We start from the raw sequence: 16,699 nt of genomic DNA, 5'->3' as shown, positions 1-16,699 counted from the left end.
AAGCTGCCTCTGTGTTTCGCTGATATACTGCAGGCGATGGGCGTGCGCGGTCGGGGCCAAGGGGTTTTCAACCATAATCGTCGACGCGGTCGGGGCCAAGGAGTCTTTATCCGTGATCGTCGGGTACAGTCGCCCCATATTGTCCGTCCTACGAATCAATAACGTCGGTTAGCTCTAAATTGTCATCGGGACTACTAACATGAAAGCGGCGAAGGCATATGCCGAACTCTAAATAGATTGCATCGAGATTTAAAACGCCCCCTGTAACGACTCGTATATCCTCGAGAGAGCTCCGGATGACTGGGTCGCCCTGGGCCGGTAATTTGATCATAAGTCTGAGATCCTTTGCATCGTGCTCCGCAGGCCACCTTATTTTCAACCCGGTAATCAAAGTGCAACGGCGACTGCCCGCGCCAAGTATGAGGTCGAAGATAAGCATAGATCCAGGGTTTAGTGGTAGTGCGGCCTTAAAATCGGTTTGCGCGGTAAGACGCACGGGCTCTCCCAGCCCCGACATTAGTACGAAGCGGCCTCTTCTGTCCCAATCTAGATAACAGCTGCCGGCTGGTACGTACGACACGAAATAGGTTCCGGAGTTGAAAACGTTTTTCACATCGGCCATAGTGGCCTGGACCGACATCGGGGTCACCTTCACATCTATCAACCAATCGGGGTCGCGAGCTCTGGTAAGAACAAAGCGGTTTTCAAAGCGAATTAATGAGAGATTTTGTTCTTCATTCACCTCAGACGGCTTCCTGCGCTCTTGCTCTGCAGTGGATGAGACATCTTCAAGGGAAGCAAACGTGGCAGGTTCTGCTTGCCCCTCCCCCCCCCCCCCCCGTAATCTTTTTAGCGGTTGTACTTGCCACTGAAACTGGAAGGCGTAGATTTTACCTTCCTGGCCTTGAAGTTCGAACTCCGACACATCTGCCAAGTCGCTTAAAGACAAGTACACAGACCTGGGACCAGCTGCGTCCACCATACTCATATACTTGCCGTCTTTGTCTAAAAGTGCCACGGTCAAGTGCGTTATATAGTCGGCGCGCAAGGTTTTGTACTGTGGGTTGGGAAATGAAACCGTCTTCCCGCAGTTAATCCCTTCACCAGTCACGGCGATGGCTTTAAGTAGTGTGGAACCGCCACCGAAATCTGAGGTTATTCTGACGTTTTCTGAGGTGCTCAGTTCATCTAAATGCACGAAGACTTCTTTGTGTGAGACCAAGTTAGGTAGCTTTTCACCCTCCACAGTCCCCCCTATGGGCGTCATCCCGTCGGAGAACCCTAAGATGGGGGCAAGCTCTTGGAGTATTATGAAGGCATTTCTAGGGAGGGTAAGGACTAAGCGGCCCGTGGCTTCATTCAATCCCAGAGAAACCCCATGCGGGCGGAATATGTCCTTGTCCAGCGTACAGACATTGTAGTAGCCCGTCGGCACTTCAACACGTTTGCCCTCAAGCAAGAAGCCCACTCCGGAGGGGATATTCACCCAGGCCGGGTAGAATGTTATCTCGCGAAGGGCGGTTTTAAGGCGGCCATCGAGGTTGTTAAGGGCATGAGGCAGCGTGTGCTGTGCCCCATTTAGAATGTCAGTCAATGTGATGAACATTTTAGCCACGATGAACAGCGAGGCTTGCAGGTTCAATAGAGAGGCCACTTACAAGGCCGGGGCATTTCATAGTATCCAAATCCACGCAGAGCAGCTCACGCGATTTGACATCTACATCGATAAAAAGAAGGCCTTTCCAGTCCAGTTCACAGATGTGTTGGCCAAGTACCGGCTGCCAAAGATAACCGACAATAAAATTGTTCGGGCCTGGAACACCAATCCTATGCAATTCTGACAGAACCAAGTGAACTTCGCGGTCTGTTGCGCAACCACGGGCTGTGGCGTCTCTGCAAAAGACCATCTTCTCGCCCCGACCAACGAATAAGGGACCTGTACACGTTCCATGCGTATTACCAAGTTAGGCGGATCTTGGAAGAGATCCAGGCCCCCCTGCCGCAAGACAGAGCGTGGGCGACATTCAAAAACCCCTACGACGAGAGGGCCTATGAGAGGATTTGTAGGGAGTTCCACGTAGATAAGCACACAGACTAAAGGCGCAGGGGGGTGAATCACGGCCTCGGAGTGGCATATTACTATGTCACGAGAACGGGCTACAGCCCCATTGGTGATTGGAACTTCGATCCGAGCAGGATGTCGTTCTCTGGAAAGCCTACAGCGCTCCACGTCGACTACATCGAGCAGAACGCCGAGGAGGCTTCGGCGTCGTTCATTGTCGACAAATGCCAAGGATTCACGCAGCCGGGCGTAGAAGGCCTAAACGATTCCATCAGGACATACGTGTGGGCTGTTTTAGGCGCCCAAGCGCAAACAAGGGCGTGTATTCTAGGCACGGGCACAGCCTTCGGCGCGCAAAAACAGTTTGCCGCGAACCGCTACCAGGACGTGCTACAGTATGCCGGGAGCGCTGTAGACTTTGTGTATGGCATAGGCCTATATATGGCCCCCAGCGACATGCTTCTGCAGATCAGCCATGTGGCGACAAAATCGTCATGGCCACAGAGGACCAGAAGCTTGGCGCCAATGAGGGTGTGAACGCTAAAGTGCTGCAAAAGCGCGCACCTTCCAAGGGATCGTTGAGCCACAAGAAAGAGTCCCACCACCTACTGCGCGCGTTCAGCATGTTGCAGCAGCCGGAGGCAAACAAGAACCCCTATTTCCAAACCAAAAGAATCACGATGCGGAGATAACAGCCATCGTTGTCGCTGGGGTTGGTATCGGCTTACTGCTGCTGTGGACTATGCGTTAAATACTTGCGAACAGCCACGAGCATTAGGCCACCTACTGCGATGACTAGAGCCCAGATATTATCGGCCAGCCACCCAGCCGCTTTCCGAGAAGGTTCAGTAGCCAGGACACGATACTGCCAATAATACCCGAAATCCCAGCGGCAGCCTTCCCAGCCAGCTTGCCAAGGGCGCGCGCCAGGGACTGAAGATGCTTTTTCACCCATTCTTTAAGACCACGCCCGTCGGATGGAGGTGGCGTTGGCTGGATGCCCCCGCCGGGCCCGCCAGTCAGCGCCAACTTTATCGCTAGCCCCAGTGTCGAGATCGCCATCCCAATTGCCGTGAGAATGGAGACCACGGTTATTCCCTGCTCCCGGAAGAGGGTGCGGACGCGCTCGGCCAGAGTGGTATCCTTGTGTAGGATGCGGCGTATTTGCGTGCGCAGGGCTTCACCCGTTAAAGAGGCTGCTTCGAGCCGGGCCACCCTCTCGTCCTCGAGATTCCTTATCCGGTCTGCGATCCGGCGCCGGGAGAATTCATCAGTGGCCTCCTCCAACTTCTGTTTTTGTTTTGCGATGTCCTTATCGAGACTTGACAGCTTGGCGAGGTTATTCGCGTGTTCGCCTTCCGAGGTCTGCAGTGCCTTCTCAAGCGCCAGAAGTTCTCGCATGGGAAGAGGAGGGTCGTTTATCGTTGAAAGAGTCCGCTCGACCTCACTATCCGTCAAGCTTGTTTCCATTATGTGGACAGCATCAGCGGCCTTTTTCCCTGGTTGGTTTAAATCCTTCAGCTCCATGGTATCTGCCTCGACGGCCACGGCACCGAGTTCTGAACTCCGAGTTCTGAGTCCCCAGGGCTGCGACTGCTGCCGGAGGAAATGATGGCTGGCTTGTCTTTCCCCAGTTTTAAAAGCCCAGCTTATTCCGAACAACACCAACCCCTCCTCTCTGGGCGAGTGTTGAGAGGGCTAGCGGTTCACCTGTGTTTATGCTGGTGAGGTTCAGATCGGAGTATTTCTTGAGTCGCAGACGCCCTTCTTCGTCAATCATAAAACCCGGGTAATAGGGCTTGGGTTGGGTAAGGTTAGGATACTTCCTCGCCATGACATCTTAATATTCATTCACGGTGAACACTAACAGCCTTCCATCTTGGGATTTGAGGTCCACATCCAAGGTTTGTTGCTCGGGAACCACCCCGATCTGGACATCACCACCTGCACGGAGAGTGGTCTGTTCGTCGTCGATGATGTTGTCCTCTTGGGCGTCGTCGAACGCCTGGTCAACAATGTCAATGTCTGCCATAATGTTCGTATTGAACAATGCAAGGTATGCCTTCAATACAACAATGGATGCATAGGGACGCAGGTTAAACCCCTTCAGAACACTCCGTAAGCCTCGTTGGGTACAAGGTGTACGGCAGTCCTTGCTCGTCACCAACAACCCGTGTACGATCGACCAGAATCAACAACTCTTGGTCCGCTTCCCCAACCTCGGCACAAATGACGTCATTGTGCCCGGTACCGTGCGCTTGGCCTTCTTGATCGCGATCAATTCATCCGACCCGAACGCCACAGTGGTCGGGAATCTCGGACGCGCAGTAGTCAAGATCAAAATCAGTGGGAATGAGGTAATGTCCATCGACGACTCTGATGTGTTTCATTGCTACGGCGACTTATGGCTGACCAAAAATGAACGGCAGAATGCGACCTACCAAGGAATCGGCAGAGAAAACATGCTTAAACTTTGAGTCGGAGCGGAGGACGTAAGTGACGACGATGCTGGAGAAAATGCCATCGCTCGCTCCTTTGGCAGCCTGTTCCACATTCCGCTAGACTTTGAGCTTCTAGATAGCTACATGCCATTCTACCAGAGTGCCTTGGCCGACCGACTGGAGTACGAACTGACGTTGAACGATTACGGCCATGTCATCCAGACAACAGACGATGCCGACGCCACTTACACCATCGACAACATCAGCCTAGAGTTCGATATGTTCACCGAAGAGGAGCTCTCTAGACAGATCCGCACCCAGTTTGCCGGGGGCGTCTCCATACTGTATGATCGCGTCCTCCGCCATCGAAAGTTTGTGAGGGACAAGTCTGATACTCTCTGGAACATAAACCTGAACACGCCCACGAGAGCAATGAAGGGCATCCTCATGCTGTTCGAGACTAAAGGAACCCCGTGGAGGAGGAGGTCGGAATCCTTCTACAACCCGAAGATCACCAAAGTAGAAGTCACAATAGAAGGTGTCCCCAATCAGCTGTACAGCCAGGGTATGCGGGCGTGCCAGCAATGAGGCGTGGTCCAGAAGTTCTTCGCCAGCTCATCCCTACGGAAGCGGGACCCTGAGGTGGCCAGGGTCGTAAAAGACTTAAGCCTGGCAGACGTCTCCCTGGAAGAGTTTTTGACGCACAAGCACGCCTTCTGGCTTGACTTTCGGCCAACCGACGATGACGAGCTGCATGGCAGTGGGAGGCGCGTTCTGAACGCCAGCGAGGGGATTACGATACAGGTGACAAAAGAGAGAGAAGATCCCGGCGTGTTGAACGTATATCTATATGTGATCATGGACATATAGCTGTACATCCAGAATGGTAGATTCGTTAGCGCGCTTTATTGATGACGCCCACTGCGCAATTATCTGTGGGCAGACGAACTGCGGCAAAACAGTCTTCATGCTGGACCTGCTTGAGGGCCCTTTCCGCGGTTTCTTTCATCACATTGTGATCCTGTGCCCCACTCTTAAGCATAACGAGGCGTACCGGGGGCGATGGATACTGTCTGACCCTGAGGTCTATTGTTTTGACCCCGGCGAGCGGCTCAATGACTGTCTGAGAGCTTTCTACAGATTGTTCGAGGGGGAGCCCACCCTATACATCATCGATGATTGTAGAGCGTTGGAGACGATGAAGAAGAAACAAAAAATGCTGTCATTCATAGCTTTCTCGGACCGTCATGCAAAGCAAAGCGTCTCTGTCCTCACTCAGAAATACAACGCCGTCCTCAAAGACTTTCGCGAGCAGACAAGGTGGGTGGCTTTATTCCACTGCAAAGATCGGCACTCGTTCAACGAATGCCTGGAGTAGAACCACATCATCGAGGCCGAGAGCGAAAAGGCAGAGGATCGACAGAAGCTCAAGAACAATCCGCATTCTAAGCTCCTGCTAATGACTGAAACGCCCGCCGCATCTAAGATTATATATTAGACGTAGGCGCCCCTTTCCAATGAAGCATGGATACCGACGAGCTTATAATAGACGAGATTCTGTGCGCAGAGGAGGAGCCCGGCCGAAGCCAACAGCCCGGCAGAAGCCAACAGCCCGACCCCAGCCCACAAGATGATGCACGGCAGCTCAGGGATAGGCTGGCGGCACTTGCGGTGGGTGCGCAGGCCAAGCGATATCTGGGAAAAGACGTAACAGCCGCTGAGATCGACGCCATGAGCGACGAAGACGTTGAAAGGCTGCACTACCGGTACGAGGCTAAGCTCGGTGCGCGGATGGTTAACGGTCTCGGAGGTATGTGCTTGAGATCATATGTAAGGGCGGCCAGCTGGCTCCTACCTATCCCACCCGAGAATCGACCAATGCTCATGGCACAGCTCAATTGAACACCACTGCTGTCCTAGAAATGATCCGTATGATCCAGAGGAACATGAGTACAACGAATCTGGAAGGCCCGAAGGAAGCGGAGGGGGTGACAGTGGATCCTACGAATGACGGCCCTGCGAAGAATCCCAAAAAAGTCGCTACGGGTCGAGCGGGTGCTGCAGCGAGAAAGGCCAAGGCTAAAAAGCTCAAGGACGAACTTCGCGAGACAAAGGCTGCTTTGCTTGGCGCAGCTGATTCCACCAAGAAACAGCCGCAGGAACCGGATTCTACGAAGGAGGGGGGAGCCACAGATTTTGCGAAGGAACCGGATTTTACGTAGGCACACCAAATCACCCACTGGGGGACGCCCCTGGCGTTATTAGGCGTTGGCAGCCTTGCAGTGCTAGTGTTGCTACGCGTGAGGCGCAGCCGCTATACAGCACATGCACGAGATGCAGATATTACGCCGCAAGAAAAGAATCTCCATTTGAATACACGTCGCGACCCTTTCTATATAGAGCAGCATGTCTACTCCACCCGGTGACGGAAAAGTGCTAGTCAACGCGACCTACCACGCCGCTGTGGTCTCTCTCCTGGCTACTGGGTACGCTCGTCTCGGCCAGATGTTCCTGAAAGGAGCCCTCCCGAAGCTGGACTTAACACCCCGTGACGTCGGCATGGTCATTGCAGATGTAGGCCTGGCAATGTTTTCGATAGGAACTGCTAATTAAACAAGGGCTCCTTCCTCCCAATATAATCCAGTAGTAATGGCTTCCATCGCAATGATGATGGGCGGCGCCCTCGTAAACGCTTTGGCCTTTAGCGGGAGCAGCTATATGTTTTCGATGCTGAGGAGTTCCGGTGTCGACGAAGAGCGGAGGCGCCATGACCGCGCTGTAGAGCAGCTGCAAGCCGCCCAGGAAAAATGGGCCCGAAAGCGCACTGAGCGCTTGGACTGGATCAACGATGAACTCCGCCGCCAGGGCCACGCTGTCCAAACGTTCCGGGATGTCGACGCTGCAATCCGCGAGTATTCTAGGGTCACGGGCAAAACTCTTACACACGATGCACGCGAAGCGCTGCTGGGCTCAGAGCCAAAGCTCTCCGATTTCTGTGTGCCTAGTGAAGATCAAAAACACCGCGAAATGACCTTCGTCATCCTGGGAATGTGTGTGGTTGGGGGTGTGAGTTACGGAATCGCAAAACTCACCAAGTAATCCGAACTGACTGTGCCGGACTCGCCATCGAGCTCGTCGCCGTATGGCAGGCAAAGATCTTAGTAGTGAGGTGGTTCTGCGCACGCAAATACGCCGGGGCGATTAACATCTTTTTCGTCGGAAATCTGTTAGAGGGCTGCTAGAATACCTTGATGACATGGCTAGTAAGGTGTCTGCTTGCCTGGCAAATATCTACTACAGCCCTCGTGGGTACTGGAAGGGCCGCACGGCCATCCAGAAACTTGCCACTGCGCCTAAAGTCTCCGAAGATGTGGTCCGAGCTTGGCTGGAAAAGCAGGCTATCTGGCAGATATACTTGCCCCATCCCAGAAAAATACCGAGGCCTATCTTCGATGTTTTCACGCTGGATGACATCCACCAAGCCGATCTTCTATTTCTACCACATGATCGGCGAGGCCGGAAGCTGTATAAGTACGCGCTGACAGTTGTTGATGTCGCTTCTCGCTACTAGGAGGCGGAACCTCTGGCTACTAAAGATTCCAAAGAAGTCGCTGATGCTCTCTCTCGCATTTACAAGCGGGGACCCCTTCGATGGCTGAAGCTTCTCCAAGTTGACCCTGGGCGCGAGTTTATGGGTGCAGTGAGCCTACTGCTGGCCAAACACGATGTCACAGTCCACCGAGGCCGCGTGGATATCCACCGAGACCAAGGCATAGTGGAGCGTTTCAACCGTACTCTGGCTGAGCGGCTCTTTGGACATCAGTACGCCCAGGAGATGCGCCTCCCCCCCCCCCCCCGAGCATCGGTCTACTGAATGGGTGGCTCGGCTGCCCTCTGTTGTGGACGCTCTGAATAACGAGACAACGAGACTGGTCGGTAAAACGCCGAAAGACGCCATCAAGGCAAAAGAGGTGCTACATAAGCCTTCCTCGACGGTTCCAGTTCGCCCCGTTGGACTTAATGAGCGGAAGATCCCCGAGGGTGTTAGCGTTTTTTATCTCTATCAGCCTGGAGAGCTGGAGGGCGGTCGCCGTCGCGCGACTGATCCTGTGTGGTCTCTAGAGATATATCGGCTGGGGCGCTCTGTCACAAAGCCTAATGAGCCCGTGCTGTACTATCTAGACGATATGTCGGATGGCCCGCGAAGGGGCTTCCTTCGTGAAGAGTTGCTTATAGTGCCTCCCGATACTCAGCTTCCCCCGGATGGGGTTCTACGGCGCTAGTAGTTCCTCGATGAGGACGTCCATCCCAGCCCATCCTGCGGGCGCCGCATCTCTATGGCCGTAAGGCAGGGTGTGGACACCATCTTCGGGGGGACAGTGAGACCTTATTCAGGTGCAGTCCTTAGATATGGTGGTGCTCTGATCGCAGCACGTCCATACCGTGACGGAAGATCTTCTTCTCGAAGAGGGCCTCTTTGTACTGCTTATGGCGGATGTGCTTTTCCACAACACCCTTTTTCACGTCCTTGGCCTTCTTTATGTTGGCTCCGCCGGCCTCCAGAATGGAGTACATCTTGGGACGCAGACCTATGTATTTGGTGATCGGCCGCCCCACGCACTGGTCCTTCATTTTCCCCAAGACCTTCATATTTGCTACGCTCTGCAGGGGGTGGTCTTGTGGGTAATCTGAGGTGTCGTACAGGTTTGCATTCTCAGCCATATCCCTATGAACATCATCAGTCTGAATCTCGAGTAGCAGACTATCCGTGTCAGTGTAGAGGAGCTGGCAGCGCTCTCCGTACTGGGCCTACATATGGTTGTAGTAGAAGTCGTGCATCAGGTGCTTTGGGAGATCTAGAATGCTCATGCCCACGTAGATAGGTCGGTTTAGGACTAGACGGGTCTTGTGCATCTGAATCGCTGCGAGGTCATCATCAAATATGTTTGCCCGTGCGAAGCTCGGGCTGGCTATCAAGCGTCGGAGCTTGTCGTCTTCTCTAGAGCGTACCAGCTTGACGTCCACACGCTTCCAAAGGTTCTCCATGGTTTTTCCGAAGACCGAGTTGTTCTTTAGCTTATACAGGCCCTTCTCAAATTTACTCGCGGCCGTTTTTCGGAGCTCGGTGTTCATCCTGATATAGGGTTCCATCCAAGGGCTCTGGGCGAATCTCAGGGCCCGGTGAACCTTTGTCAGGTGCATTCCCAGACATAGATGCAGCTGTAGGTTCCGGTAGTGCAGGACGTACCGTTCCTTGTTGCGGAGGTTGGGGACCAGCTTTTCGACCTCGGTAGGCGCTTTCTTGCCGAGAAGGCCGTGCTGATAGTCTGACATCCACTCCTTCTGGACCACCAGATGCTTCGGGGCTAAAGGGTAGCCGTTATGTAGGTCGGCCGGATACTCTAGGTCGACCTCGAGGATGTAACCAGAAGGACTGTCGTGGGGGTGGGTAGCAATCGTTTCACCGAGACGCTGCGCGTCACCTACCCACTGAAAGCCGCCCGTTGGAAGAAACTGACTCATAGCCCAGCCATATAGATTATTGGCGTCTAGGTATTGGATGTAGCTGTTTGGACATTCGGGGTTGTATCCCTCCACCTGCGGATTATTGGCTATGGCGTGTCGCTTACTTACCATGGAGATTACTCCTGGCAACCCCTTCTCTATGAAGAGATGTTGGTCATAGTCCGTCAACAGCTCCAGCTCTACCCCGGTCTTCTTGAACAGTGCAACCCACGAGAGACCTGGGCTCGTAAAGTAGTGAGCGGGGTCCAATCCATACTGCCGTAAACAAGTCTTCCGGAAGGCCTCAAACACATCGGCCAACAGGAGCACGTCTGTGCGGCAGTAAAGGTCTGTGCAGTCTCCCAGATTGGTGCAGTCAAATACCTTCCATACCTGTTGAGCGTGGATGTAGTCCTCATCGCTAATGCCTGAGACTTTGAGCTTAGTGTAGAAAGCCTCTTTAGGTGGGAGTCCATATACTCATATGGGTAGACACCCTTGCGTATGAGTAACTTACGTGTTTCTTCGGCAGGCTGATACCGGGCTGTGATGTAGAAAGCCTCAGGTTGGTTGGCCTCTACCAGATTGTCAAGGGAAGTCGGTAAGAATTGAACGCTGTCGATGAAGCGGAGCTGCACCAGCGAGAAGGAGATGGACTTTTCCGTGTTGTTGGGGTTGCAGGAGATGCGGCCCTCCACCTTACTTATGGCTTGCATCAGGAGGTGCCCGTCGTAGTCCCGTAGGTTGTGGAAGACTACTGGTATGGCTGTCTTGGGATCCAGCCGCAACTTTAGTTTGCATGCGTTATGGGCCGCGCCTCTGTACTTGCCGGTGATATGGCAGTGATCGCGCACAAAATCGGCTCCTAGAGGCTTCTCACACACGTGACAGGTTGCGGCGTTGTTGTGGGCCTGCCAGTCCTGGGGAGTCATCCTCATGGCTATAGGGTTAGCTAGAACATTTTGTATTTCCCGCTCCTCCTGCCGGAGAGCTCTGAGGAAGTGTTCCGTCGCGTCAGAGCCTCTGTATTCCACGGGGGGTTTTGTGCGGCCGTCGCAACGCACCACAACATAGCAGTAACTGCAGGGCTCGTGGTGCTGAGTCTTTTGAGTGCTGCTCTCTGTAGGGTTTCGCGGTGAACCTTCAACCCTTTTGGTCAGAGCCTCGATGTCGGCATATATGACGAACGGAGCTGGTAGCTGTTTGTGGTGGTTCTGGAAGGTGAACTTGTTTTCCACCTCCTGGGGCATTTCCACCCTCACCGCCGTCTGGCCAATCCCTCGGCATTCCGGCTTATGCGCCTCGAGCAGGTCCTCCCTTGTGTAGCCGTGTAGGCAGCGCTCGCAGAAGTGTTTGCAATTTGGCGCCTTACTTTCTTGGTATAGGAGCCGATTGAGGTCTTTTATCCACGTATAATAGAATTTGCCTGCCTTCTCAATCAGCAGCAGATTGATTCGGGGCGTGCCGCCGGGCTGCTTGCTGAGGCGGTGCACGATCACGCCCTTGTCCCACCCGAACACGTTGATGGCGAGGTCGTTCTTCCCCTCCACTTTAGGGATCTGAGAGATGGGTGTAGGGGCGTCGATCCCGCCAAAGTCAAGACCATCATTGGGGTGATACTTTGTTGGTCTCTGGGGGGTTTCTTGCGGCTGAAAATAAGGCAGACCGGAGTGCCCATCGGAGGCAGTCGTCGTCTTTGTTCTTCACGTTGATGACTGCTTTCTTGTTACTCACGGCTGCAGGTAGGGGGATGTAGGACCCGCCTCTCAGCGTCTGATACCTTGCAATGTCAAGCCAGAGTGTTTGCACGCTATTTACAGCCCACCCTGACCCTCGCTGTGTCATTTTTCTAGCGCCTCCTGGATGGTGGGGAAGGCCTTATCTAGAGCCCCGTCAATGTCACCGACCTCTAGGAGGGCCTCCTGATTGCTGCGGAGTACTGGGCTGGTATACTCTTCACTGCCATCGGCGTGGGCCTTTCGCAGCTGAACCCTGAGGCCTAGTTGGAACTTAACCCCGTTGAGTGCCAGGATCTCTTCTTCTAGCTTCTGGCGAATAATGGCTCGAATTTCTTCTAAGAAGGCTACTGGGTCCGTCCAAACGCCTTCGGGTACGCCCATCTGCCAGACCCGGAGGAGATTCCTTATGGCCCGGCCGTTGTTAGTGAATTCTAGTTTCTTTTCACCCTGTATTCCGCTTAGCAATTCATCGAACTTCTCGTTACTGAGGGGGTTCTTGACGTCTTGCTTCAACTCCTCGTTAGTTCTTGATGTCTTGCAGTCAGTCTTGAGCCTCTTCCAGTCAGCCACAGCCGTTTTATGCCTGTCGAGGATCGGTTTTTTTTTGCCGAAATTGGTTTTTAACACCCCGACCACAGCGAATACATGGCTGGGTGCCAGGACCTTTCCGCAGACGGTATAGGTGGAAGCCGCAGTACCCCTCCAGACAACTCTTACCACAGAGCTCCGTGGAGCCGATGAGAAGCCACCGGCAATTATTGAGACATGTTGTCTTGCTTCCCAGCCGTTTTATACCTGTCGAGGAACCCCTGCAATTCTTCCAAGGCAATGCGGGACCTTGGGTACCTGGGCCGCACGCCTATGAGCGTCTCATACTCCTCCCGTAGTGCTCGTGCTTCTTGGTGATTGGTCATTGTACGCGCCGTTGTGCAATATCGCCGTATGCCTAGTTGCGATGTCTCTCTAATATGAAATTTCGATAGCCGCCAGACCCTCCGCTGGGGAGCTGGGGGCCTCTATTTGTTGTGGGGAGGGTGCGCCAGAACCTATAGTGTGTATACGCCTCGAGATGGGGCTGAGAGCCCCTATTTGCCAGGAGGAGGGTGTTCAGGGAATGGGGGGTTGGGAACCTCTATTTGTTATGGGGAGGGCCCCAAGTATACTCTGCATACTACTATTCGTAGACCATGAAGGAGCGTTTGAAGCTGATAATTACAAAACCCTTTTCCAAAACAACCTAAAACACCGGTACCCAAGGGAGAAATTATATATAAATCTGCTAGCGTGTAAGTGAGAAGCGGTCATTAGTTTTCAGTGTTGCAGGGAAGACAGTCGATCTTCTGGGCATGACACCAATTCAAATTTTAAACTCGTATACCGTGGATAGGTTTTCAGGTTGAATACAAATATTAGTGTCCCAGTAGCATTTTGATTGCAACCGTTAACGGTTGAATACGAATAAATAAATACGAATGACTAGCGTAAGCTCCATGGAAAGAAATTAACGTGAAATAGCACCATTACGATATTGCCTTCATGACGCATCCTGTGTAGGCTAAGCTCTATAACCAGCATCTCTATTCATATACCTAGAGTTCTGTACCGTTGTGCCAGTATAGCCTACAATCAGCAAGCTTGCTTTGCTATTGGTGAGTAGACGCCTTCAGTATGTCAGTACAAAGGCGCACCGAACTTACTACGTATAATGAAGGATTAGGAAAGTGAAAAATACATAATGATAAAATACGTTGAGAGTAAGTATAGAGAGTTAAACCAGATCCGCGAAGACAATGTGAAAGTTGGTAAATGGTGACAAGTAACGGGTGAGTGAGTGAGTGAGTGTACTAACCTATGAAATACCGCCTCTTGTTAATTTACTACCCCTAGCAACATGGGTTAAGCAGAATGAGGGGAAAATGCATCGGTATAACTTGCAATTTATGGGACTTCACTAGTCTAGAATTACTTAAAATGCTGTATTGTCGCCCTGTGTTGAACTAGGCGAGAAAATACCGGAGATTTTACCGATCGTCAAGGTGAAGCACTCTCCATGTTTACACGCTGTCCCACTTCCCCATCTGTCACTTGTCACAACCGTGTACTTAACGCAATAAACCTTCATACTTGTCATCATATATTCATTTACTAGTGAAGTGTGCTTGTTGCAATGGAAAGGTTGATATACACCCAGTGTTGAGCTCAATATGTTGTTTAATTGTACGACTGAAAATATTTCAATCAGATGTAGGCTTAAGACTTTTGTAGTCTCCCAGTGTGGCTTTTAGTAATACATTATTACAAATTGCATCTCCCAGAGTGGGTTTTTGTAATCAATTATTCGATTCAAAAAGTCACTGAAAAATTTCATCTAAAGATGACCAAGCCCAGCCTGGCAGATATGAATGTGAATACTGCATGACGAAAATTTTGTTTAAGACCATATTTGTGACTTTGCCCAACACAATTTGTGAAAATTTTATAATTGCGATCAATTACGATACGGATTCGTGATGTTTATTGTGAGGATGTCTTATGCCCTGGGGTTTTTTGATGGCATCTGTAAGACTTTATGATGGTTACTGCGAGGGTATGTTATGTTAACAAAGGGGATTTGTGATGTCTACTGCCACGGTTTAAGTTTATTACGGAGAGGATTGATGATGTTTACCGTTTGGGTTTTAGATGTTACTGCAAGGGTTTATGGCTTTTTTTGCGAGGGTTTATTACACTCTCGGAGTGACTTTTTGTAATAATCACTACAACATGCTTTTTATTACAAATTTGAGTTAAAGTCTGGAATGCAATTTGTTATAACGCAATATGTAACAAAAATGCCCGTAAAAGGAGTTTTCGTCCTTTATATTATCAATAATATCTGTGAATTGCCATATTTATATTAAAATACATGCATACAGTACATATTATAACCCCCCACGGTAAACAGTGTATAAAAGGCTACGCCATTGATTACCTATAGGTCACCAAAGTGTTGGATGAGAGCAGACAGTTGGATGAAAGCAGACATCATTATTTTTAAGGAATAGAAAACATTATTTTTCATTCCTCCATCTCCTTCAAGCTGCTTTTCTCGATCGTTAAAACAAAACCAAAAGTTGGATCAAATTGCTTTCATTGTTAAATTCGTACTTATTCCTCAAAGGATGCTGTCCAAGGATTCGGAAGCGGTTTGGCGCTTAGCTAATGGAAGTATAGGTGATGTTAAAAATACACGACTCACTAATGACTGGAGAGGTATTTCTGAGAATTAATGTTCCGCTTAATACCCGGGTCATCACACTTAAGAGGCGCTTACGCAGACCCAGTCTTACCCAGTGTTTCCTTCCATACCAAATTCCCATAGACGAGACGCAACTGGCTGGCCATGGATGACAAACACAACACCCAGCAATCATTCCTTTCAACCTCCATTGAATCTGACCAATTTCTGCGCAAATAAAGGCCTTTTCAGTCCGATTAAGGAAGCTTGATGGTTGATGGGAGTTTTGTACAACGGCTTTCCGTTCAGTTCAATGCTTAATGGTCATTTCAATTTAACTGTCACTATGGTGAAGGCAAGGGACAACAGCACATCACTGACACACAAATAAAGCTGTATCCCGGAGAGACCAAATTTACTGTCAGTTCCCTCACATTAATTCCAACCCGCTTAATTCTTCTTCGACATCTTGGACCTCTGAAAGGCCCATTTGTGAGGTGGCTTTGAGAGGGTCTAAAGGCTTACGTCGATGCCTTCGAAAAATATCTCCGGCTAAACCAAATTATGTCAAGGTATCTTTGTTTACGCGGTTGCTGTATACACATTTTCGAAAAACGTTCCTCATTTGAGCTATTATGATCAATGTCCGGGAATACATCATTATTTCATCATTAACAAGCTAGGTTAGGTGGCACCTGAGAAAATGGCTAACAGCAAGTTTTGAAGTTAAAACGGTATAAGCTAGTTGGAGACCTACTGCTTTCAATTTTGCAAGCTTACTGGAAAAGCCCAGGATGAACGTTATGTATTTTTATAAAAAATACATTCGGTATAATTTTAAAGACACTCAATCACAAAACGGAATGCAATGTGTATAACTCCAAACAAGATAATTAAGTTACGAATGACTGCACCGACAGTCCACTAATGTCCGCTCATCTTACTGTTCCGTCGTTATCGTGACAACAAACTTTCTGGCCAATGAATAGCCTTTGGTGCCCATATACATGACAGCACCCGAAATTTACTAATCCCAACTAATCGGTTAGGCTGAAGGTTGGCCTTGAAGTGCAGGGACCTACAGCTTAGCAGCATTGATCCATGTGGTCAGATATACTTGGACCTCGATGAACTGCCTTCGATGTGGAACCGATTATATAGGGGAGTAACCTCTAGTGCTTTATACTTATGATTTCCTCTATATTGTTTACAAATTATACCAATAGCACAATGATACTACCACATTATATGCTATTATAAACTTCCTTACTTTTTTCAGGTTAATCTCGACTGCATTCTGATGAATATACTACAAATAACATTTTTTCCACCTATATTCTAAGGCGCCGAATCGGTAAATGTCTATGAAGTAAAAAGCCAAATTCTATATCAGTTATGGCTTGTCTCTTTACCTGATATTCTGGAAACTCAAAGGTCCAAAATCTATTGTACAGGGAACATGTGCACTGAAATCATCAGGGTAAGCTGTTTTGGGTTGTGATATACATTTTTTATGGGATATTTAAGACAATACTCTCCTTCATGATGGCTCTACCGATTGCGGCTTATAGGTAATTGATTTGACGCTGGTTAACTATTGTCCCCAAAACCACACACATACTTATAGATACACTAATACACCATTCCATTACTTTACATCCCTGCCTCCCCTGGGGTATGTTGAGGAACGCAGTACTAGGCTGTATCACCGGACTGTGCTTTCTAGATCTTCATC

The sequence above is a fragment of the Liolophura sinensis genome, chromosome 6 (assembly GCF_032854445.1).
Source record: "Liolophura sinensis isolate JHLJ2023 chromosome 6, CUHK_Ljap_v2, whole genome shotgun sequence".
Taxonomy (NCBI): Eukaryota; Metazoa; Mollusca; class Polyplacophora; order Chitonida; family Chitonidae; genus Liolophura; species Liolophura sinensis.
Note: the sequence above shows the minus strand (reverse complement) of the source record.